This window comes from Camellia sinensis, chromosome 3 (genome assembly GCF_055761805.1).
Source record: "Camellia sinensis isolate YWXY chromosome 3, ASM5576180v1, whole genome shotgun sequence".
In the NCBI taxonomy this organism is placed as follows: Eukaryota; Viridiplantae; Streptophyta; class Magnoliopsida; order Ericales; family Theaceae; genus Camellia; species Camellia sinensis.
In genome coordinates this window covers 216,425,120-216,450,470 of record NC_138963.1, presented here as the reverse complement: position 1 = coordinate 216,450,470, position 25,351 = coordinate 216,425,120, and the positions used below count along the sequence as shown (strand labels likewise).

The following is a 25,351-nucleotide window of genomic DNA, read 5'->3' as shown; positions in this document are numbered from 1 at the left end:
TCATTTCCATTTTAAACCATATCTGTTACATGAATACGAGCCCTGTGAATATCTAGGTGAGTGTTTGCAAGTAGGCCCAAATGCACTGCCACTGTCATTTTTACCAGTAAACTGGAAGACATGACACCTAACCGCGCGGTTTTACACCTCTTAACCAGATTCACTAAGTATTCATCTTTTCGTAAATAGATACATTTCCAAACATTTCTAAAAAATTGATATATTTCCAATGAAATGACTGTAATGCAATGTCCAATGCAACAAATGAGGAATGTGGTTCAATTTTCCTAAGTCTCATGCATTTCTACAACAATCATGGCTATCATCTACCGATAGCCCAAACAGATATTTCTAAACAGATATTTAAACAATTAAATTTCAAAAAAATTCCGATAAGTATAATATATTCCATATCTCATCAAATATGAACAATTACACTAGTTTTCATATCACAATCACGTCTGGTAACCTCTCAAGGTCCATTTCTAACTGTGTCGGTTTTATTCCAACAGATACATTAAGCAAAATAATATCGTTAATGCCCAAGAAAATATCATTTTCTTTCCAAACTCATTCCCCAAGCATTATTCAACTATGACATCTTATTTTGATCAAAAGCCTCAAAAATTTAATGTAATTCCTTTGTTTTGTTTAAAAATGCTCTTTTGGTCACAAATCGGTAAAAATTTCAAAACCAATCGAGTCAAAGTCCGTTTTTGTTCAAATTTAAAACATAGCTCTTTCATAACCTTACAAACATATTCCAAGTTTACATTTTCGCAATTTGGGCATCAACTTTTTATTTTTCTCAAAATTTCCTTTTTAAACAAATAAATCACGAATTTTTCAAAAATTCGTATTAAATTATATACAACTCTAAACTCCATATAATCAAGTAAAAGTGCATAAAGAAGTGTAGGAAAAATCTCTACCTCAAGTTAGAAGAGGAAACAAGCAAAAATCTAAATTTTCGATTTTGACGGATTTTGATCTCCACCGATCAAAATGTTGCTCTCACTAAACTCCTCACTTTGATCTTAAGAACTATGGTCTAAAACCTAATAGATTTTGGTGGATCACAGCTGTGAACTATGTCAATGGGTATGAGAAAGGTGTCAAAGTTTGATGAATTCAGCATCAGAGACAGCAGAGATCTCTAGTTGACTATGTTCATCATCATCATCATCTTCATCTCCCATTGGAGTTGGCAAGTTTAGATCTATCAAACTGTCTCCAAATTTACTAGCAGACTTTGATGAACTCAACAAGTGTGGTCTCTTGTGACCACCAAGTGCTTGACCTGAACCAAACACTTTGAAACAAATTGGACACTCATGAACCTTCTGATTCTGATCCATATTGCCTGCAAAGCAGCCCTTGACTACCTTAGTGTGACTCGTTCTGTGTCCATCCAGCGCCTGAAACGATCCGAAATCTTTCTTGCAAGTTTCACACTGGTATTTCCTCTGACTCGGTGGTCTCAACTCGCCCGAGTCATCCGAACTCCAAGTGTCCCTCGAAAGCATCATCAAACACGGAGCAACATCTTCCTCAGTGGATGTATCCGAGACCGAACTCACCTGTTCCAACTCGGTCACCGACTCAGTCAAACTGGTTTTTCAACTTGGGACACTTCCGAGTCCGCTTGGATCGCCGGCGAGTTGGGTTTCTAGATGACTCGGTCTCGCTCTCTCTGTCTTGAACTACTGACCCTCCATCGAGAAACTCGGGATCTACTAAATTGAAACTCCTTTTGGGGCTCTCTCTCAACCCATAAACCAGAGATTTCTCTTCACTCTCCTCTCTCACTTGTTCATCTTCTGAAGAAGAAGACAGAGATGAAGCTGACTCAGTAGGCTCACTGAGTTGTTGTGGCTTTTGGGTCTTTTAAAACATATGTGTCCTGATGCTCATGAATAATGAGAAAAAAAAAAGATTGTAACTAAGAAGAGAGAGAAGGAGATATATTAATATTCAAACCCCTCGTCCTACTCATCACACCCCACGAGAGACAGAGACAAGAGAGTGCATTATTCACTACAACAAAAAGCACTCTTGGCAATCAAAATTACATTTTTCGTCGCTGAAAGTAGTAGAATTGGCGACTAAAATGGAATTAGTCGCCAAAATTGATCACTTTTGCCGACTAAAAGAGTTTAGTCGCCAAATATAAGGGTATTAGCGACTAAAAGGCAGTTTAGTCATCGAATGTAGGGGTTTTAGTAACTAAAGGTTGTTTAGTAGCCAAAAGTCACGGTTTTTGGCGACCAAAAATGATTTAGTAGCCAAAAGTGATGGTTTTGGCGACTAAACGGCAGTTTGGTCGCCGATTATAGGTGTTTTGCCGACTAAAAACAGTTTAGTCGCTGAAAGTGAAGCTTTTTGGCTACAAAAAAAAATTAGTAGCTAAAGGTCAAGAATTGCCGACGAAAATGTAGTTTAGTCGCCCAAAGTAGAGGTTTTGGCGACTAAAATTCAGTTTAGTCGCCAAAAGTGCTATCCTTAGGCGGGATTTAATTCTTTTAGCGACAGAAAACAAATTAGTAGCCAAAAAGTAGAGAATTGGTGACTAAAATTCAGATTTAGTCGCCAAAAGTGCTATCCTATTTTTTTTAGTAAATAATTTATTTTTTACATAAAATATATTAAATAAAAATAATTATTTATATATATATAATTTTGTATTAATACCAGTCAATATAGTATATAAATAATAAATGTTGCATTAATATTCATGTGATGTTGTAGTGGCGTAGTGGGGAGAAAATGTTGTTAAAGGTTAACAATGTTGGGATGTTGCGGGTTCGAAACTTGGGACTAGTAGAGGCAATTTTTTTTTTTTTTTTTTTTTTTTTTTTTTTTTTTTTTTTTTTTTTTCTGAAAAATGGTTTTGGCGACTAAAGTCTGTGGTCGCCGAAAGGTATACTTTTTGGCGACAAAAATTTAGTCGGCAAATGTTTAAATAATAAATAAAAAAAATCAGTATTGGCGACTAAAAGTTTAGTCGCGAAATGTATAATTTCCAAAAATGGAATTGCATTTGGCGACAAATTCTTTCGTCGCTGAAGACCTGTATATTGCCGACTCACAGTTTTTTAGTCGCCAAAGGTATTCACGACCATGTATTCGCGACAAAACCGGCGACTAAAAGTTTTTGTCGGGGAAAGTGAAATTTTGACATTTGGCGACTAAAAAAGGACTTTTGGCGACTAAAAATTTAGTCGCCAAAGGTGTTTTTTCTTGTAGTGATTTTCTCTTTAATCATTTTCTTCCACCGAAAGTGAGCAACCCTCAAATAAATTTTCGCCACCACATTTTTATATTTTTATTTGGGTCTTTACAGTTTAACTTGTAAAAGCCTACTTGCCTAATTTCTCTCTATCTTCTTACTGCAACAATAATACACCATTAAAAAATTCAAAATTCACTTTTTCTCTCTTTTGTAGATGTAAAAATAATTCAGGTAAAGAAACAAGCAACAAGGAACAGTCCGAAGATCTCAATATACAGTGATAGATACAGGGCAGACCCAATTCTCTCCATTTTAAATGCAGCAACTATTCAATCTCTAACTTTGATGATTTGGCCATTTGAAGGTAAGTAAATACACCAATTAGCTTATATTATTTTACTATAAATTTTCTTTTACACATTACTCAGTTAAAATAAGTGTTTGTTTTATTTGTCTAGATTTTTTATTTTACATGTATCAGATAAAAAATTGGGTATGCCAAACTTTAAAAAATATATATATTACTAAAACTTAACAAAGTAATTTTGTAACTTACAAGCAAAGAATTTTATTTTTCTATATAAAAATTTACAATGTAAAAATAAAAATAAAAATAAAAACCTCGTTTAGATTTTTCACTTTGGATACAAAAATAAGCAAAAAAAGAAAAAAGAAAAAAAAAAGGGGATATACAATGACTGAGCAAAGTGAAAGCAATTAAAAAAATGTGAATATGGCTAAGAACAGATGTTAATTTTGAATGAGAACAAATATCAGATATTCATTCTTTAGTGTTAGGGTTTTGAAATCAAAGCTCTAATGGCACAACTACCTTTGGTGGCCATAGATATTAATTTTGATTGAGAAAAAATTTAATAACAGATATTCAATAAGGGTTAGGGTTTTGAAATCAAAGCACTAATGGCACATTTAAATGAAGCTTAAAGTTAGCAACAAACCTAAACTACGAAAAAGAGTTCTCGGGAAGATTCGATTAGTCTGGAGGAGAAGGGAAAAGACGACGACTAGGTCCTTGCTCACAAACCTGTGGTGGAGATGTCCAGAGAGTGAGAGCTTGTGAAGAAGATATCGACATGGCTGAAGCCTAGATCGCCGACGAGGCTGGTGGTCCTCGGAAGCTTCGGCTATGGTAGAAGAGAAGAGAGAGGAAAAGAGCCAAGAGGGCCAAACTGTTCTACCACCACGACTGATTCAATTTTGTCCCCTCATTGGTAACCAGCTACACTGGTTGCCAATTAAGAATTAAATTATGTAAATAATTTAGTTTTCATCTGCTTATGAAATCGTATGGAATAAATGCATAACTGAATATAGCTAAGTTATGAATTAATATGATACTGATTAGGGAAATTCTTGGTGCCTCAAACTGAGTTGTCTCGAATGGCTTGAATTTATGTTCACCGGTCGACCGGCCGGCCAGACGGCCGATCGGATGACCGGGTAAAGCACTTGTCTACCACGGTTGTTACCTTGTCAACCACGACTGTCAGTCTTTTTATCGGACGACCGACAAAACAAAATTCGAGCCATTCGAAGCAAGATCAAATTTGAGGTACGTAACATTACTCTACTGATTATAAGTAATATGATATTGGTTATGATATAAAAATCAAAACACTTAACTTTTTTGCCTCTATTTTATTTTTATTTTTAATTATTTTTTAGTATTTAAAACACACACACACACAAAAATAAATAAAAAATAATAAAAATAAAACTAATCAATACACAAAGATAGTACATAGATGAAACATTATCCAATAACTCAACTGGGATGGCATCAAGACATGACTGCATGTGTTAAAGTAAACCCAAATTCATATAATGGGGTGTTTTGGGAAGGGGGAAAAAGAAAAGGCAGCTTTTAACTTTTTACCTTTTTGGGTCATATCACTTCTCACATTTTTTACCTACAAAAAAACAAAATAGACTAAAAAAGCAAAAAACTCAACTTTTTACCAACTTTCCAAAACACCACAATATTCACAAATAACATAAGTACAACTTATTTCATTCTTGCAATAAACTCTTGCATTCACATCCCTTATACCATATGAGCATCAAGAAGTCTATACCCTTCTCTCTCTCTCTATATATATACATACATACATGTATGTATGTATATGTAGTAAGTAATAAACCTTTTCATTCAGCCCTCTTCATGCCAATGAACTAGTGCTCGAAGCATAACAAGGAACATAAACATCATAATCGAAACCACTCGCATGAAGGGGTGTTAAGTGTATGCAGTAACCTCCAGAAGTAACCCCGACACCAAATCGGCGAGACCAAGCTCAAAATAAGGAGCACCAAGCCAAAGCAAGATCATAGTTGTAGACACCCCATTTTTGATCGCCTTTAAAACTTGGGCGCTACTAATTGTTTACTTGGTGATGAAAGTTGTGCAGTGCAAAGGTTCGATTTCTTCGGCAAGAGGAGAGTCAAATCCCAACCTTACACCCCATTTTGGACCAAAACTATTTTGAATGGTTTTTAGACCTTAAAACCCTATCTTTCAAAATATTTTGAAACAAAGTTCCTACGATATTCCGAGGCTCGTATTTCGTTAAACGTTGCGTTTTTTCGGTAAATCGAGCAAGGACAAACTAGAGATGAATGGGAGAGAGATGAAGTTTTTTTGAAAAATCTTTCAAAACACCTTATCTAGGGGTTTGAGGTTGAAAAAAATGGGAGAAGAGAGAAGAAACCAAGTTGGAGAAGAAGTTGGGCATGAATCCGGATAGGATCGAAACTAAGCAGTCTTTACTAAAAGAGGAATAACGTTTTTCATACTTGGAATTTTGAAGTGAGGCTGCCATCATTGGAAAGAAGACTTCCAGGGCTTCATTTTAGGCTCAAGAATGATCTACAAAGGTGTCGAGACGAAGGAGATATTCCCATTTGAAGTTGAGCCCCAAAAGCAGATTTTTCTAGCCAACCAAAGGTGGAAGTTTCTGGCCCTGAATGGGATTTTCTGGCCATGTGCCTGCCATGAATGGCCAATGCTGGCCCCCTTCCATCCAACAGTGTTTCTTGCCAGTCAACAATGATCAAGTGCCGGCCATCAATGAAGCAGTGCCGGCCATTGATGAGAAAAAATAGTTTTCTGCAGATATTTTACCTCCAGCTGTTTCTGCAATGTGCCAGCTGTCCCTAGATCAGATATTTTCAACCAAGCTCTTGTTTTTGCTATATATGAAGGCCATATCTATCATTTTGGGAGGTTGAAAAGTTTGGGAGCCTCTCTCTCTAAAATCCCTCTCTCTCTACAAAATTTTGTGAGCAAAATCTCTGCCTTTCTCTCTAGAATCCTCTCTCTCTTGCCCTTTTGTGCATAGAAGTAGAGAAACACTTCTAGTTTGCCTAGACATCCTTCATAAAAGTTTCACATCTTTGGGCTGAGGTCTCTTGAAACCTATTTTGGGCTGCAAATGGCTGGTTTTTGGCTCATATAGTTGCTGTTTTGCTGCTGTGCTTCAAGGGTAAGGGTTTACCCTTTTTAAGCTTATTTTTGCATACTTGTTTGGCCACCTTTGCATTTTGTTTTGGCCTAGTTGTTAACTACAAAAACCTCTATTTTTAAGTGTTAAAAATGGTAGTTTGAGGCCCTTTTAGAGTTAGGGATGGTCCATCCTCTTTTGTAGCTTATTTGCTAAGCTTTGTGCTACCTTTCAAGGCCTTTCAAATAATCTTTTCTTGGCCTTTTAACCACTAAAATCCAGAGGAATTTCAGTGGTAGAAAGTTGGTTTTGAGGACCAAAATAGGAGGGGTTGGTCCCTCCCTCCTCATATCCTCTTTGCAAGTGTAGATAGCCTAACTTGTGAGCATGTATTTCTACCTTTTTGTAGCTTAGTTCAAGCATATCTTAGGCTCTAATTTAACATGTTTTAACTCTATTTTTGGCTGGTTTGGCCACTTTTTGCTTGATTCTTGCACTTGTAGTGTAATCTTGCTTACTAGCCTAACATGCCTAATGAGTTAGCCCATCATTCTAGCATGTGTTAGCTTGACTCCAGCATGTTTTTGCTACTGATTTAGCATGCTTTAGTTCTTTTTTGGATGGTCTTAATCATATGTGCTTTGCTTTGTATAGCTATAGTGTAAATAGCTTTTACTAGCTTTGTGTTTTAAGGCCACTAGCATGCTTTGCTTGAGGTGTTTGCATGCCATAGTATCATTTTACATGTGATTTCAGAGCATATATCATTGTTACACTCTCACATATTCCACTCTTTCATTGCTTTTGAGAGGTGTGCTTTGTGCCTTGTTTGTGAGCCAACATGTGCGCATGTTTTTCTTGCCATCTATGCTTCAATTTCAGCATGTTTGAGCCACTAATTTGGCATGATTAAGCTCTGTTTTGAGCTGGTTTGATCACATGAGCTTTTCTTTATATGCTTGTAGTGCAATTGTGCTAAATTGCCTAACATGTGCTATTGTTTTGGCCTTTTAATATAGCTATTCTTAGCCTATTTCAAGCATATTTTAGAACTCATTTTGGGATTCTTTAGGACTATTTTGGACTGTTGGTCCCTTTTGAGCATTGTATTGCATGTCTCTAGTATTGTGTCCTTCACTAATTTCAATGCTTAAGTCTCTTAACATGTTGTGCATGAGTTGTTTGCATGTTAGAGTCTTGTTTTTCATGCCACCTTAGCACTGAAATTCTGCCATCTCCTTCATTTCTTCATTCTTTTATTTGTTTTGAGGATTGGTTAGTCTTGAGGTTGTGTTTAAGCTTGGGATTGAGGCTTATGCTTAAATGGCTTTAACCCTCTTTTGAGGGTTCCTCCTAGTCAAAGGCATGGTCTCTGTCATGTCTTAAACCATTCTTTTGATTGACCTCTATCTCATTAGAGGACTTTCACATTTGGACAAGTTAGTTAATGAATGGTTTGGTAACATTAAAATGTGTAAACAAGAATTGAATCAAGTAAAACATGCCAAGATAAGCATTGTTGTGTTGCATTGCATTGTGTTCAATCGGATGTTATATTGAACACAAGGAAGATTGGTCCATTTCATACTCAAAGTGATGAAAATGAGCTAATCCCCTTTGTCTCCATTGCCTTTGATCACCCTTGATAAGGTAGTGGTCCTAATGTTTTGTTGTTGCTGCATTTATTGAATTTGTACAAGTTGGATCCTTGGCCATCATGCATTGAGATGCTTGATTGATGGTTTTGGATCCAATTGTGCCTCTCCTTTGATGTTTTGAGATGATAAGGAGTGTCACAGTGCAGACATACCCTTGGGAGACCCTCTATTTTCCTCTGGTTTGAGCTCTGTTGTAGAATGGTGGTCCAGCACACCAGTGGCTGGCAGTGCCTCACTGATGGCTGGCACTGCCTTGTCCTTGGCCGGCAGAACACATTCTTGGCCGGCAGGATGCCGGTAGCAAGCATTCAAGGCCGGCAGGCCACTGGTGCACTCCTCAGCATTAGTTTGGTAAGGTTCAGCAGAACATTCTTGGAGTGACCCTGCAAATAGAGCCTCTCAAGAGCAATCCAGTGGGCTTTTTGGGGTAAGAAACCGAGCATGCATCTTCTACCTCTTGGAGCAGAGCTGAAGTAGTGTAATTTAATGCTTTACTGGTTAGTTAGCATTGGTTTTGTAATTTGATTAATTAGTTTGCTAATTGATTAAGTGTTGTAATAATTAAGTAGCTTAGCTTAGCTATTTCTTTATTGTTTTGTAATAATTAGTAAGTAGTTTACTAGTTATTCGATTGGTATGTAATAATTAGTCTAATTAGTTTAATTAGATTAGTTAGTTAGCTTAGCTTAGCTAATTCATTCGGACCCTCATTCGAGATGGCGTAATGTTGTAATAAGTGTGTGTGTGTATGTGCATGTCTTCCAACCCCACGTCTTTCTCCCTTTTATTTATCCACTTTCGGTGGTTAGATTAGGGCATGTTTTGATTAGCATACCTTATGCTTGCATGCTTGCATCATTCATTTGTCTTGCATGCACCGGGCTCGGTGCGTCATTCAAACTGCATCGTATTTCAATACCTCTTTGAATACATGTATCAAATTGTTGCATTCATATGCCATCTTAGATAGCCGAGCCTATTTATTTGCATTATTGCATGTGTTTCATTAGGCATCTTATATAGTTAGGATCATGCATGTTTCTAACTAGCTTTTGTTTTGGTTCGGAGTACACTGTAAGTGTTTACGCTTTAGCATACTTGCATGAGTGTGAGTGTTGCCATGATAGCATGCTTGCTATGAGGCTATTTGCTTAAGTGATTAACTGCATGAATGCCTGTGGATGAAGGCTTTATTACTTGAATTGGGATGATTCATCAAATGTGAGTTTTAAACCCCCTTTGTGAGGTGGCAAATCATCATGTTTTAAGCCCATCTGAGTGTGGCAAATCTGCGCTTTAGCCCACTTGCGAGTGGCACTTTCAAACCATTTTCAAAAACAAACATGAGTTGTTTTGTTTCAATTCTTGTGATTCAGTCTATACTTGTATGCTGTGCGTATCACATAGTAAAGTTAGATTAATAATCGGAATAAGAACGCATGTGTCTATAAAATAACATATCATGATAGTAGAGGCCGATCTTTTGATCGAGTGAGCGGGGGTGCTCATTTCAGGACCTTCCCCTCTCGTACCCAATTTCCCAAGCCAAGGCAACTTTGGTGATGACGAACATGTGGCCTTTGGCACGAGTCAGAGTTTTCTAAATTTCCCAAAATAAAATATTTAGGTGGCGACTCTTTAATCTGGCAAAGTAGTCCAGTTTGGCATAATTTGATTTAAAATCTGATTTTCCAAAATGATTTGCCGGATTGGACTCTTTGGTGATTTATTAGTCTTACATTGCACTTTGTGAGATTAGATTCAGAACTGTGACAGGAGTCCGAATTGTAGTAGCAAGACCTAATTCGTGCCTTCTCCGAAAGGGGAGGCACGCGGAGGAAGTTCGGGGGGTCTACAATAGTGTAAGCGCTAAATACAACTATAATCACAAAGCTTAGAATACTGTTATTTAAAGCCTTGTTCAGCACAAATCCACATAGAAGCATAACTACATCCACTGTCGTCTTCTTGATCCATTTTCGGCGTGAGCGTGGTGCTGAAGGCTGTTAGGACTCGCCTCGATTTCCGGGATAGGGGCGACACCCCCATACCAGTATGATGTTGATCAAGAACGAAGTGATGAGAAACATTATAGCCAGTATGGGATTTGTGTTGGCGTAATAAGAATCCTTTTTATGGAAAGCCAAAGTTATGAAACCCGAAGTAAGCAACAATGTTAGAAGGATACAAAGAAAGAGAAACACAAATCGATTCATTTTGGTTTTCTCTCTTTTTTTTTTGAAAGATTTTTATATAAGAGAAACCAAAATGAATCGATTTGTGTTTCTCTTTGTTCGTATCCTTCTAACATTGTTGTTTACTTTGGGTGTCATAATTTTGGCTTTCCATAAAAAGGATTCTTATTACGCAACACAAATCCCATATTGGTTATAATGTTTCTCATCACTTTGTTCTTGATCAACATCATGCTGGTATGGGGGTGTCTTCCCTATCCCGGAAATCGAGGCGAGTCCCAACAGCCTTTAGCACCATGCCCACGCCGAAAATGGATCAAAAAGACAGCGGTGGATGTAGTCATGCTTCTATGTGAGTTTGTGCTGAACAAGGCTTCAGATAACAGTATTCTAAACTTTGTGATTATAGTTGTATTTAGCGCTTACAATATGATCTTACTTTGGCTTGGTGCTCCTTATTTTGAGCTTGGTCTCGCCGATTTCGTGTCGGGGTTACTTCTGGAGATTACTGCATACGCTTAACACCCCTTCATGCGAGTGGTTTCAATTTTGATGTTTATGTTCCTTGTTATGCTTTGGGCATTGGTTCATTGGCGTGAAAATGGCTGAATGAAAAGGTTTATTACTTACTACACATACATACATACATATATGTATGTGTATATATATATAGAGAGAGAGAGAGAGAGAAAGAGAGGTATAGACTTGTTGATGCTCATATGGTATGAGGGATATGAATGCAAGAGTTTAATGCAAGAATGAAATAAGTTGTACTTATGTTATTTGTGAATATTATGGTGTTTTGAAAAGTTGGTAAAAAGTTAACTTTTTTGCTTTTTTAGTCTATTTTGTTTTTTTATGAGTAAAAAATGTAAGAAGTAATATGACCCAAAAAGGTAAAAAGTGAAAAGTTACCTTTTTTTTTTCATTCCCAAAACACCCCATTATATGAATTTGGGTTTACTTTAACACATCCAGTCATGTCTTGATGCCATCCCAGTTGAGTTATTAGATAATGTTTCATTTATGTATTATCATTGTGTATTAATCAGTTTTATTTTTATTATTTTTGTGTGTGTTTGTTTTAAATACTAAAAAATAATTAAAAATAAAAATAAAATAGAGGCAAAGAGGTCAAGTGTTTTGATTTTTCAAATGACACTGATTAACCAGCTCCAAATAGTTTATATACTTTTTTTTTTATAAAGTTCCATATCAAATATATATATATAATAATAATTTTAAGTTTTTGTTAAAAACAATTCTATTAGGTTATTTATTAACAAGATCTGATATCATTGTGTTTGTTGAAAACCAATCAGAATATACGTATTAATTTCATGTATAAAATTTGAACTAGAATGAAACTAGGAGAAAATTATGGGGTCTAGCTCTCCTATTTCAGTAAAAAAAATATATATCTTGTTTCATAAATAAAATAGCCTCTTAGTACGAAAGACATCTCATTATTCTCCTATCTTGCGTTTTCTTTTTATTTTTTATAAAAAAAAACTTTATTCATCCTATTAAAGATTGTTTGTATGGTATTTGAATTTTTTTTATGTGTATATATATAATTGATATATTGTATTGTATATATATATATATGTGTGTGTATTTGTATATATGGTGAAAAAATATTATTCATTTTTTGACCCCTGTAATGAAATTCTGATTTCGTCTTTGAATTTGAAGATGTGATTCGAATCTTTTCAATTAATGAGGAGAGTAAAACTTAATAGCTATTTTCATCCAATTAATAGCAATAATTTTATTAAGATCATGAGATCCATAACATACCATATTTGTTAACTCATATAATTGCGTTTTGTGGTTCGAATCTTTTCTCATAATTGCGTTCCTTATATTCTTTTTTATAATTTTTATGAGTAATGCTATATATACTAATTAGTGTACTAACTAATGCACCAATTGATAATGTGACATAATTTAAGATATTTTTGATATTTATAATTTGTATAATGAGTGGAGTTAATAATAAGGTCATAACTAGTGTTGGTACACTAGTTAGTACACTAATTGATGCATGTAGCACCACTCAATTTTTATTGTTCGTCAATTTTGGTGGTTGAACTACGTATCCAAAACTTTAAAAAAAAAAAAAAAAAAAACTCAAAATATTTAATATATAATCAAGATTTATTTAAAATATAAATTCTATCATACAAAGTCAAATCTTAATTATATATTATCTTTCTTGGTGCATTTCGGTGCATGTGTTCTATGTAAATAGCTTTACTGTTGGTGGTTACCTCCACTTATAAAAATCTTTTCCGTTTTTTTTTTTTTTTTTTCTTGAATTGTACAACTTCAAGATGGATGATTCTATTTGCACCTAAATAGTATCTCAGTAAGTCAATAATTTTAATTCCTATTATATCTTAATATAAATTTACTAATGAGGACAATGAAATATTATTTTTTCTCGTGTACACCCCAATCACTTATACATAGTTTTTATATTAAAATCTATTCAACGAGGATAATAAAAAAATTTAAAAAAACCAAAAAAACAAACAAAAAATCACAAATTTTAACTATGACTGCTTTAACACAGGACCAAAGATTAACACAAGCCTAATTTTCACTCTCACACAAACGTGTCCTTCGTCTTCATGAGCTGCAGGTGCTTAATTTCAATACCACTCTACCCCAAGGGTTTCGAGTTCCTGATTTGATTCAATTCCCTAGCCACATCCCCTATAAATTCACTCTTTTGATCTCCTACAAATCCAATTTCAGGGAACGTCTTCTAACTTTTCTATTTTTTTCTTTTTTATATATTGATTTGTGAAATTGGATTTGGAATTTGAAGCATTGGAACTGTGAATTCCAGTGCGAGGAACAAAGTGTGTTGGGATCTGAAGATTGAATTGATTTGTTTATTCAAATTATCTTTGTTCGAATTGATTTGTTTATTATTTGGATATATCATAAATTATGATTTTATTGAAGGGTAATTTGTAAAAAAATATAAGGTATATTGAGAATGAATTATAAACCTAAATAATTTAACAGGTAATACTGAAAAATTAGACGTACTGAATAATTTTTTGGGTGCAAATAGAATCACCCTTCAAGATGTTGGGCAAAATTTCCAAGAATTTCAGCCCAAAATGACTTTCATGAACCTTGAAATGTTTTGTGGCCTTAACAGATGGGCTTTTGGAGGAAGCCCATATGGAAGTCCATTGTGTCGATGCAACCGAACACAATCTCACGAAACAAACCGATCACTGTGTTGCTGCTATTTGCATTAGCAATTAGGCCAGGCCCAACCAGAGTATTTCTTACCCAGTTCAAAAAAAATTAAGAGTTGAACAACATAATTTAAATTAGGTAAAGGTTTGGTAACTCAAATTTTATTGTTAATTTATATTAAATTATATATAATAAACATTAAATATAAAAAATAATAGATTATTTTCATACTGTTTGGATTTAATCAAATTGTAATGTAATGTAGTTTACTGTTTGACATACATAATTTTTGAGTTTTTTTTTTTTTTTTTTGGTCTGTAAGAATTAAGAGAGAGACTTACAATTTAGAACCCACAATAATATGACAAATGAGTTGGACATTAACCTATAACCCATCATGTCAATATGAAAAAACATTAAAATCATATAACAATTAAAGGGCTTAATTTTCCTAGGAGATATTGGAGCTAGGCATGAACAGTGAGAATTGAGAAACTGGATTTATTTTATTATGCTTTTCGGATATATACTCCATAATCGAGCGTAATCTTTGTGATATTATTACTGTTTGTTGTGTTTTTAGACATATAATGTTTCAAGATTAGAAATTTCGAAGGTGAATGACAATTTTAATGATAAGTTGATTTAGAAAGCAAAGTCGATCCTGAAGTAGCTGCATTGCTTGTTGATAGTGATTTGTGTCTCTTTGAGTTTGATACTGAGGACTTGGAATTATTTCGCTATAGTGAAATTGGATTTAATGTTTAAACTTTGGGATGAGACAGGCACTTTGTGAAATTAAATGTATTGTATTCTTATGGAAGTGACAGAATACTCATCATCACTGCGCTAATGTAAATGTTGGGCTCCGAAGGGTGATGCTATGGTATACATTAAGATGTACAATACATCTAGTCATGAATTTATATGATGTTATATGATAACCAATATCATATTAGTCATAATCAGTAGAGCAATGTTACGTACTTCCAATGGCTCGAATTTTGTTTTGCCGGTCGTCCGATAAAAAGATTGACAGTCGCGGTGAACAAAGTGACAACCGCGGTAGACAAGTGCTTTACTCGGTTGTCTGAGTGGTCGTCCTATCGACTGTCTGGCCTGTCGATCGACCGGTGAACACAAATTCGAGCCATTCGAGACAGCTCAATTCGAGGCACCAAGAATTTCCCTAATCAATAGCATATTAATTTATAACTTAGTTATATTCACTTATGCATTTATACCATACGATCTCATAAGCAGATGAAAACTAAATTATTTAAATAATTTAATTCTCAATTGGCAACCGGTGTAGCCGGTTACCAAGGAGGGGGCAAAATTGAATCAGTAGTGGTGGTAGAGCAGTTTGGCCCTCTTGGCTCTTTTCCTCCATCTTCTCTTCCACCATAGCCGAAGCTTCCGAGGACCACCAGCCTCGTTGGCGACCTGGGCTTCAGCCATGTTGATATCTTCTTCACAAGCTCTCACTCTCTGGACATCTCCACCACAAGTTTGTGAGCAAAGACCTAGTTGTCGTCTTTTCCCTTCTCTTCTAGACTAATCAAATCTTTCTGAGAACTCTTTTCCATAGTTCAGGTTTGTTGCTAACTTTAAGCTTCATCTAAATGTGTCATTGGTGCTTTGATTTCAAAACTCTAACCCTTATTGAATATATGTTATTAAATTTTTTCTCAGTCAAAATTAATACCTATGGCCACCCAAGGTAGTTGCGTCATTGGGGCTTTGATTTCAAAACCCTAACCCTAAAGAATGAATATTTGATATTTGTTCTCATTGAAAATGAACACATGTTCTCAATCATATTCACATTTCTTTAATTGCTTTCACTTCGCTCTGTCATTGTATATCCCCTCCCTCCTTTTTTTTTTCTTTTTTCTTTTTTTGCTTATTTTTATGGAAGATTTTTTTGGAAGGATTGGTGGTTGAAGTATTGATTGTTGAGCGTAGAAATTTACATTTTCTATTTGTGTGATTTTCTGGTGTTACATTAGAGTGTTACATTATAGAAATACGTTTGAAAAAAATACACTAAGGAGTTTTTTGTGTATTACATTGATTGGAGTGTTATGTTTGAAAAAAAAAAAATACACTAACGAGTTTTTATGAAATGTTACGTTGTTACGTTTGAGAAAAGTGTACTAAGGAGTTTTTTAGTGTATTAGATTAGAGTGTTATGTTCAAGAAAATTACACTAAGGAGTTTTTGTGTATTATATTGAATAGAGTATTACATTTCAGAAAATTATATTAAGGAATTTTTTTAGAATGTTACATTGTTACGTTTTTAGTGTGTTATATTAGAATGTTACGTTTGAGAAAAATACACTAACAAGTTTTTTAGTATATTACATTGGAGTGTTATGTTTAAAAAAAAATATACTAATGAGTTTTTTAGTGTGTTACATCGATTGAAATATTAAGGCCCTACATTTTAGCCAAAAAGTCAAAAAGTTACTAAATTAGCCAAAAAGCCAACAACCCATACCAAAAAGTCAAAGATTCACTTTTCTCTACTTTTTGCACATCTTTTCCTAAAAAGCCAAAAAGCCATCCCAAACATACTAGTTTTTTTTAGCTCATATTTTAGCCAAATAGCCAAAAAGTTACTAAATTAGCATGTTCCCAAACGAGGCCTAAGTTTGGAAAAAGTAAATTAAGGAATTTTTTAGCATGTTACATTGGAGTGTTATGTTTGGAAAAAGTACACTAATGAGTTTTTTTGAAGTGTTATAATTTTAACATTATGAAAAAATTCACATTTGTCTCTCAACATATAACATGCGTGTTTATACTTGACTTTTTATGTAATTCACATTAGAATGAGACATTTGGGTCCATAAGAAAAAAAAGAATGACTAAACAGTTCATAATATCACTATTTGAAATTTATTAGTAATTCATCCTTAATTATATATATATTTTATATAATTATATTAGTCTTAGTCATTCATTAGTTGTAGAAATAAAAAAAAATGGTTCACTTTGCTTGGTTTGAGTTTTCTAAAACCACTTTTCAAAAAAATTTACTCTCTTATTTTTCGTATTTTTTATTTTTATTGATTTTTTTAATATTTTAAGCAATTTTTTTAATTTTTAATTAAGTTAAAAAAATATTTAAAATTTTAAAAATATTCACTAAAAAAAACGAAAAACAAAAAACTCAATTTTCAAAAAACTTAATTCAGAAAACTCAAACCAAACACACTGAATATTATTATATTTTTTACATGAATATTATTATATTTTTTACAAAAATATATATTTATGTTTATTTATTTATCATCTGCATTAGTTTCGATTGTTACTAAATTAATATAATTATATCAAAAATATGAGGTTAATTATATTATCTCTAAATTTTAAGGGAGTTAGTGTAATTTATCCCAAAAAATAATAAATAAATAAAATATAAAGTGTTACATGCAACATATCTCATGATTGCATTTATTAATTTTTTTTCTCAAATTATTTCTCAAAATCTTCTTTCTTTTACCTTCACGTGACAAAGGAGTAAATCCTAAGATTTAGAATAAAGCTATGGAGTGTTTTGGGAAGTTGATAAAATGTTAACTTTTGATTTTTTACCAAGTTTTTTAACTTTTTTGAAAAGTGGTTTGAAAAATTGGTAAAAAGTTACTTTTTGACTTTTTGATTTAATATTTTTTTACAGTGTCACATTACATTAAAATGATTAAAATACCCTTGCCCAACTTAAAAAATTTACTTTTTACCCATGTGCGTTTGAACATGGAGGGTAGTTACGTAATTTCACAGGCTTGCATTTTTCTCACTTCCCAAATGGTTTTCTTCGTTTATTACTGCCATGGCTTTTTTTGTCATGAAGTAAAACGCAGCTTTTTACTCCTCTTCCCAAATGGCCACTATATGTTCACCATATAACCCACTAAAAAAATTCTAGATAAGCAAGTTTGGATTAGCAAACTTCCCATTTTAGAGTAAGTTAAGGCATGGTTTGGGAAGAGAGGTCTGAGCTGTTTTTAGCCACTACTAGACAAAAAAGGCTAATTTAGCCACTATCCGACAAAACCAAGCAACAAGGCATTCACGTGAACACACACAACCCAGCATATGGTGATTTTACCAAACTACCCCCCTCCCACTTATGCTTAGGGGTGTGCGCGGTGCGGGTCGGTGCGGTTTGAGAGAAAAATAGAAACCGTATGGCGGGTGGCGGATTGATAAAAGTGTCACTAGAATTTGCCATTTTCCTTATCAAAAACCGGCGGTTCGGTTGGCAAATAATGGCGGATTTGCCTTGGCGGTTCGGGCGGATTGGCGGTTTATAAAAAATATAATTCAAATTACAAAACTTAAATCAAAGAGTAAAAAAAAGACGAGAGATATCGTGATGTTAAGCATCTTGCGAAGCTTTCTTCTGATGCAGCAAGTGTAGCAACAACATGATAATATCAACGACTATGCCATCAGTTCATTACAAGCATCTATGGAAGCTACAATGATCAAATACAATACATAAAATTCCCCTCGAGCAGTAATGTAATACTATATTCTAAGGTATAGAACAACAAGCAAACTTAAGTAAAAAAGAATTTTTAGAATCCTATAAAACATGATTTAATAGCGGTGCGGGTCGGTGCGGTTTGGAAGAAAAATAGAAACCGGCGGATTGATAAAAGTGTTACTAGAATTTGCCATTTTTCTTACCAAAAATCGGCGGTTTGATTGATAAATAATAACGAATTTGCCTTGGCGGTGCGGTTCGGTGCGGTTTTGGCGGTTTCGGCGGTTTCGGCGGTATTATGCACACCCCTACTTATGCTTCATCGCAGCAGAATCGCCTCACCACACACACAATACCTACGCTTGGTTATGGCACACACAGGTGTGGTTCACGCTGAAGCGAAGGAGGACAATTGGCGATGCTAAACGGCGATTACAGCTCACCAACCTTGCCAAACCCAATCACTACCGGAGTACACATCTGCGCCGTTGAAGAAGACTCGGGGAGCTTGTTAAAGCCGAACGCCACCGGACGGCAAATCTGCGGCGTCGAAGAACAGCTCACTGTCTGCAAAACCCACCCATCGTCAGGTACGTTGAGCTTTCTGTTTTGTTTTGGTTTTTTTGTTCGTAAATTCGTCCCGATCTCACCGATCTGTTCAGTTCATCCATAAAACCCTTATGTGTTATTACAAATTTGCCTCGTTGGTTTGTCTTTGTTTATTGGGGCTCTAGGAAACCCACTACAATGGGTTGTAACATTACGACCAAAACCAAATTTAAATGTGTGCAATTTATTTTTGTAACTCCAATTGCTATTAATGAAATGCAGGGTTTGAATGTGAAACAAATTTTTCAGTCAAAAGGTTCAAGTTTTTTTTTTTTTTTTTTTGTGAAACTGAAGATCTGTTCATATATTTGTCTCCAATTCTTTGTTGAGGTTCTGTGAGATTGAAATGGTTTTTTTTTTTTTTTTTGTTGGGGTTTTCCAATTTTTTTTTGTTAAACTGAGGGTTTGTTTCACACTATTGCTAGTAAAGACATGCAGGGTATGATTCAAACAAGTGTTTACTTGAAAGGTTCATGTTTTTTTAGTTTTTCTTTTCCCCATCAAACTGCAGATCTGTTCATATATTTGTCTCCAATTTATTTTTGTACAGGTTCTGTGCGATGAAGTGTTTTTTTTTTTTTTTGGTATGTCGCATTTTTTTTTTGTTTATTTTGTTCAACCGAGGTTCTGTTTCACTCGTCCAAACAAATACATGGATGTAAATTGAGGTTCTGTGAGATGGAATAAATGGTTTCTATCTTCCCATGCTCATGAAAAATTACAACAGATAGTCCATTGGCCCTCTGAAAATGAAGGAACAAGAAAAAGGAACAAAACACATGCATGTATTTTTCCTTTTACATTTAACCCTTTCACCCCACTGTAACAAGAATTTTAAAAAAAATTATATCTTTTCCGAAAGTATAGTTGTTGGCCAAAAATTATTATGTTCCCTCATTTGTAAGGAACAACACATGGATGTCAATTACAGCATGTCATATTTTCTATCTCAAATCAGGTTATTTGTAATTTGCAAATTAGAGAATTTCGCAATACAATTCATGTTGAGCGTGTTTGTATAAATATCAATTCATGTTGTTTGTAAAATAGCGATTGTCATATATTTAGCTGTTGTAAAATATAGAATTTGACAATCCATGTTATCTTGCTTAATTGGGAATTGGTAACACATGGAATTTAGTTTCTAAACTAGATGAATTAATTCATGTTCAAGGTTATTGTAAATCTGAATTTCTTTGTTTACGTCGTCGGATAGACCAAATTAATATGAATTGTACATTACTTCATAACTGGAAAGCATGAAATGTTCTCATTCAATTATTTTTTTTAATAGCAAAACCATGAAATTTCACATATGGAGATATTTGTAATGGACATCTTACTTTTTGCTTGTTATAAAAGGCCAGTTTTAAATAACCATGAAATGGTCATTCCTAAATTTCAAACAAGCTAACACTTTAGCATAAATTGTGACGAATGTGCCACCTACATGCTACCATTAGTGTTTCACCCGATCAGCAAGCATATCGTGGTTTCGTTTACCTCTATTGCAACTTCCAGCACATGGCCCCGTCGGATGTGTGCATGTGGGTACGACTACTGTATTGTTAAGATATCCAGGTCGACTAAAAATTCAGGGCGTCCCTACTTTGCATGTCCCCGCCTTGTGGTGAGTGTCCAATCCATTAACGGTCATAACCTAGTTTAATGGCGAACCAATTGACTAATAAATGCCTTATTTTGACTCGTCAGCCCTGTGTCAGTTGGATTGGTTGGTGCGAAGGACCAATCAGATAGAGCACGGATTTTGCCTCATCAAGTAACGACATTGTCATGCATTTGCGAGATGATGTCATACACATTTAACAATCATTGCGTCTCCTTAAAACAATTGTTTCTGTGCTATGCATTGTCGTTGTCATTTTGTTATTGCGTATGTAAGGAAACTTAGAATGTTGTTAGGAATATTGACAGCAACAACTAACTTTGTCTTGCTTTAACTTACTTGTTTGGGGGACAAATTAATGACTACTTGTATTTACTGTATGCATGTTACAATTCGTACGTTGCGTGCTACTTTTATGTGATTATAATGCTATAGTAATTATTGTGCAATGTTTATATGCTGTACAATTTAGCATCCATTTTCTATGTTTATTGTGCAATGTCCAATTTTGTCCTATAAATTGGTTGCCTTAGCTGTGTTCGTGGTCCAAATGGCATCCATACGTACTTCATCTCATACCCAAGCGAAAAACAAAGGCATATATGTGGAGATATCAGGCAGTGTGGAAGAGACACAGAAACAGTTAAACCACAAGGCCTCCTGGGACAGTGATTTGATCAGAATTTTCCTACAGCTCATTGCCAATGAAATTACAAAAGGAAATCGACCATTCCTAGTCCTAATCCAAGCTGGGTACAAGTCTTTGGCTAAGAAATTTGAGAAAAAACCTAGAAGAAAACATGGCCTTAAGCAGTTGAAGAATAAATACATGAGTCTAAAGAAATAATGGAATGTTTGGAGGAAGTTGATGGATTCCAGCTAAGAAGTGTTAGGGATTGGCTTTGACAGCGAGACTGGTATGTTCCAGGCGTCCGATGAGTGGTGGGCGAAGATGGAATCAGTAAGTACAATGTAATTTCTGTATGGTCATGTCGTTTCATATTTCTCTGTTAGCAATTACTTTTTCTTGTATTTGTTTACTAAACATTTCACCTGTAGCATTGTAGACACCCCATTTTTGACCGACCTCAAGATTTGGACGTCATCGCTTGTACACTCGATGATTATGACTGCATGTGCTCGTTGAGTGCCCAAAGTCTTCGGTGGAATGCCCTGTCTTCGAGCCTTAAAACCTTGTCCATTTTGTGTCTTATTTTGGATCAAAATTGTCATGACCTAAACCCGTCCCTATAGGTTTAGCGTCGTAACCGGCCAGTAATCCTTAGATTACCTATGGCCTCAAAGAAAAAATATCAAAATTATTTAATTTATTAGGGCCTGAAGCGGAAGCAAAACAAAAATGATGATGTCCATTGAGCTATGTATACACGATCAACTGTAGTAATTAAAAACATTCTTAACACACTTTCATATATACATGTATGAAGACATATTTTATATCATATCTCACACACTACGTGAAGGACTTCTAACCAAGTACAAAGATTATCCCAAGCTTGACAAAACAAAAAAGAACAAAGTCTCTACATAGAGGCACTTTTGGGTGGCTTGACAAAGAGGCGAACTCCTGGGCAAACTCTAATGTTGATCCTCCAATTGCTCACCTATACCTACATGAATATAAATAGCGAGTGAGCTAACGCCCAGTGAATAATACCAAAGTAAAGAGGTTATATGAATGAGATTCTTAATTAAGTAATTCATATTTATGCATAACACATGTAAATCTAATTCAGAACGACTTCAAGTTCAAACCATTATGTTCAAGGTGTATCAGAGGGGCAAAACGAACTCGGGTCCAAAATCCTCATTCATACAGAACGACCTGGGGTCCAAAATACTTGTCCAATGATATTATAAAACGGCCTCGGGCTCAATCATAATGCCGAACGACCTCAGGTCCATCATTTCCATATTCATATCTATGCGCATATTTATACTGAACGACCTCAGTTCCATCATTTCCATATTCACGTCTATGTGCATATTTATACTCGTGATCATGATCACATTCATATTAGGACGGCCTTAGGTCCATTTTGTGTCCTTGACACACATATTAGACAGCCTTGGGCCCATTTCTTATCAAACATATCCTTTGTCAAATATATAGAATGGCCTTTAGGCCTATTTTATATTCATTCAGAATGACCTTTGGTCCATGTAATCAAATATACAGAACAACCTTTAGGCCCATGTCATATTCATTCAGAATGACCTTTGGTTTGTGTAATCAAATGATTTCGTGCTATTCAATTCATTATAGAATTTAGCACAATCAGATGAATAGAATGCTCATTCATAATTCGAATTCACAAATCTAGAAAACTTACACATGAGTAGTATTTAAAAATAGCATATATGAATATATCTTTACTAAAGTATTACTCACAGTGTTCAGATGTTTGGTTTGCCATTGTAGTTGACCCTACACAATTTATAATACACATAGAAATTGGGTCACAACACAATTTATTCCGTTCTTTAACTTGTTTAACATTCTTAGGCTTCTTTTATGTTCTGTAATTTATTTACAATGTTTAATGCATGCCTAAGAGTGCTTTGGAATGAAAGAGAACGGAAAACGAAGTATAAAACAACTTTTTAAAAATTCTAAAACAGGGCTCTCCACTCTAGCGGACCCCTTTGGTCTATAAAAGTATTGGTTACTTGTATTTTACGCTCGAACGAGACTTTTGACGCTCGAGCGAGAAGCCTTGTAAAATAGGGTTCGCTCAAGCGTACACTTTGCTGCTCGAGCAGCAATACAAATTTCTGCAAAACTTTTGGGAGCTCGATTTCCATGCTCGAGCTACACATTCCTTGCGCAAGCAGACAGGTTGAATTTTGGGTTTTTCTAGATTATGTTTGAGCTTCAAAACTTGGTTCCAACCAATGTAATTAATATTATAAGACTCATATTTCCACCATATAACTTTTAACACGAATATAAGGGCCAATTCTACAAGATTTGAATCTTAAATTTACATAAATCCATCTCATAAACTCGAATCATATCAAACTCACTTCATAGCTTCAAAGCTCATGCAAATTAATTTCCATATCATTTTGAAATATACATGCATGTGAACTATAGGCTTCATTTTCAACTTAAATAGTACAATTGATGATCAACCTCATGAAATTCAACATTATCATGCTCGCATGTGCCAAATTGCCTTCAATTCATTATAAATTGCATGTTTGTACTCAAATATGCAAACTCATGACAATCCTTTACATGCATGTATATACAAACTTCAAATTCAACTCAATTCATGTTCTTCATATCAAGGCCAATTCCAAACTCACAAATTCTAAAACTTGAATTGAGCTTTCAAAATAATTTCAAGACTTGGGTTTATACATGGCTTATCTAAAAACATATAACTCTTAAATAATCAAGAAAATATGATCAATTTTAAATCATTTACATCAAAACTCTTTTAATTTACAAATTAAGCTCATTGTTCATAAACCCATAAATTTTTAAAGCTTAATTCTTATTTCATCAAAACATAAAATCAATTATTAAAAATCCATGGTGCATGTACAATTAGAGTATTAAAACTTTGTAGAATTTGTCCATGCATGTAGAAATTAGACTCAATTCATGCATGATATTCCAAAATCAAACCTAAAATAATTAATTTTTAAATTAATTTTCATAAATTTGAACCTAACTCCATTGCATGGATCAAATCTTCAATACATCATTGTTGCATGTAATTTATAAAACACAATTCGATGATAATTCTCAAAATTAAACTCAAATTTAACAAATTTAAAGAATCAAAACTCATATTCTTCAACCTAACTTGATTTTACATGCAAAACCCAATTTCTATCCATTTATATAATTGATCTATAAATCTTCATTTTTAATCCTCTCAAAATCCATCTTGAATCAATTTATGTCTAAATTATTTAAACAACACTAGAAAGAGGATGGAATTTCTTACCTTAAGATGATTTTTCCACAATTTTTAGCTTGAAGTTTGGTATCTCACAAAACCCTCTTATCCTTTGTTCTTCCTTTCTTCTTGAATTTGAACTCAAGTCTACATCCCTTTCTAACTCCTAGATTTCCAGCACAATGCGTTACCCTTGTCTTTGATTTCAACACTTACTCCCTCTCTCTCGGTTTCTTTTTCTTCCAGCAAGGAAATTGAAAGCATTCCCTCAACATAATACTTATATACACACCCTCATCTCTTGACTCACATAGGCACACGTGCACACACACAGATATCTCAGTACACACCTAGATTTTCTCTACACACCCATATTTCTCTGCACACACACCCCCACACACACACATATATATATATATATATTTTCTCAAATTCTAAGTCATTCTACAATTTAATTTATGGTTAAGATTAATTTAATTAAATAACTCTTATTCTTAACAAATCTTAATTAACACATAATTAAATTAATCATAACTAATCATACATCCCACATAATTTAATCTATCTAATTGACTTCCTTTAGAGCCCAATTAATTATATTAAGATTTATCATTCTGAATCAAATTTTTAACCAAATTTCTAAAAAGTTTCAAATATTAAATTAAACTTATTTCCATCCTCAATTTTGATTTCCTAAATCATTAAGGCCTTCAATTTCATATTAAACTTCAAAATCTTCGCCAATAAATTACATACTCAATTGAATACATTGTAAATAAATTTAATTCAAATAACCTTAACTAACTCCAATTCGGACCCAATTAATCCAAATCTCAATTTTACAAATCTAAATCGAATATTTAATTAAACTCCTGTACGGTCTAATACTCGAAATTAAAATAATTTGAT

The 25,351-nt window shown here is 34.2% G+C and overlaps 2 long non-coding RNA genes and 1 pseudogene across 2 annotated transcripts; 2 read left to right on the top strand and 1 right to left on the bottom strand.

Moving 5' to 3' along the window:
- Positions 1 to 1,019: 1,019 nt before the first annotated feature.
- LOC114263083 (zinc finger protein ZAT9-like) lies at positions 1,020 to 4,328 on the bottom strand (annotated as a pseudogene).
- A 14,256-nt stretch (positions 4,329 to 18,584) lies between these two features.
- LOC114263057 (uncharacterized) lies at positions 18,585 to 21,663 on the top strand. Its single transcript, XR_014362927.1, has 2 exons — positions 18,585 to 18,861; positions 21,041 to 21,663. It is a non-coding gene; the product is annotated as an uncharacterized LOC114263057 (long non-coding RNA).
- On the top strand, positions 19,231 to 20,956 carry LOC145820881 (uncharacterized). Its single transcript, XR_014362926.1, has 2 exons — positions 19,231 to 20,510; positions 20,594 to 20,956. It is a non-coding gene; the product is annotated as an uncharacterized LOC145820881 (long non-coding RNA).
- Positions 21,664 to 25,351: the final 3,688 nt, after the last annotated feature.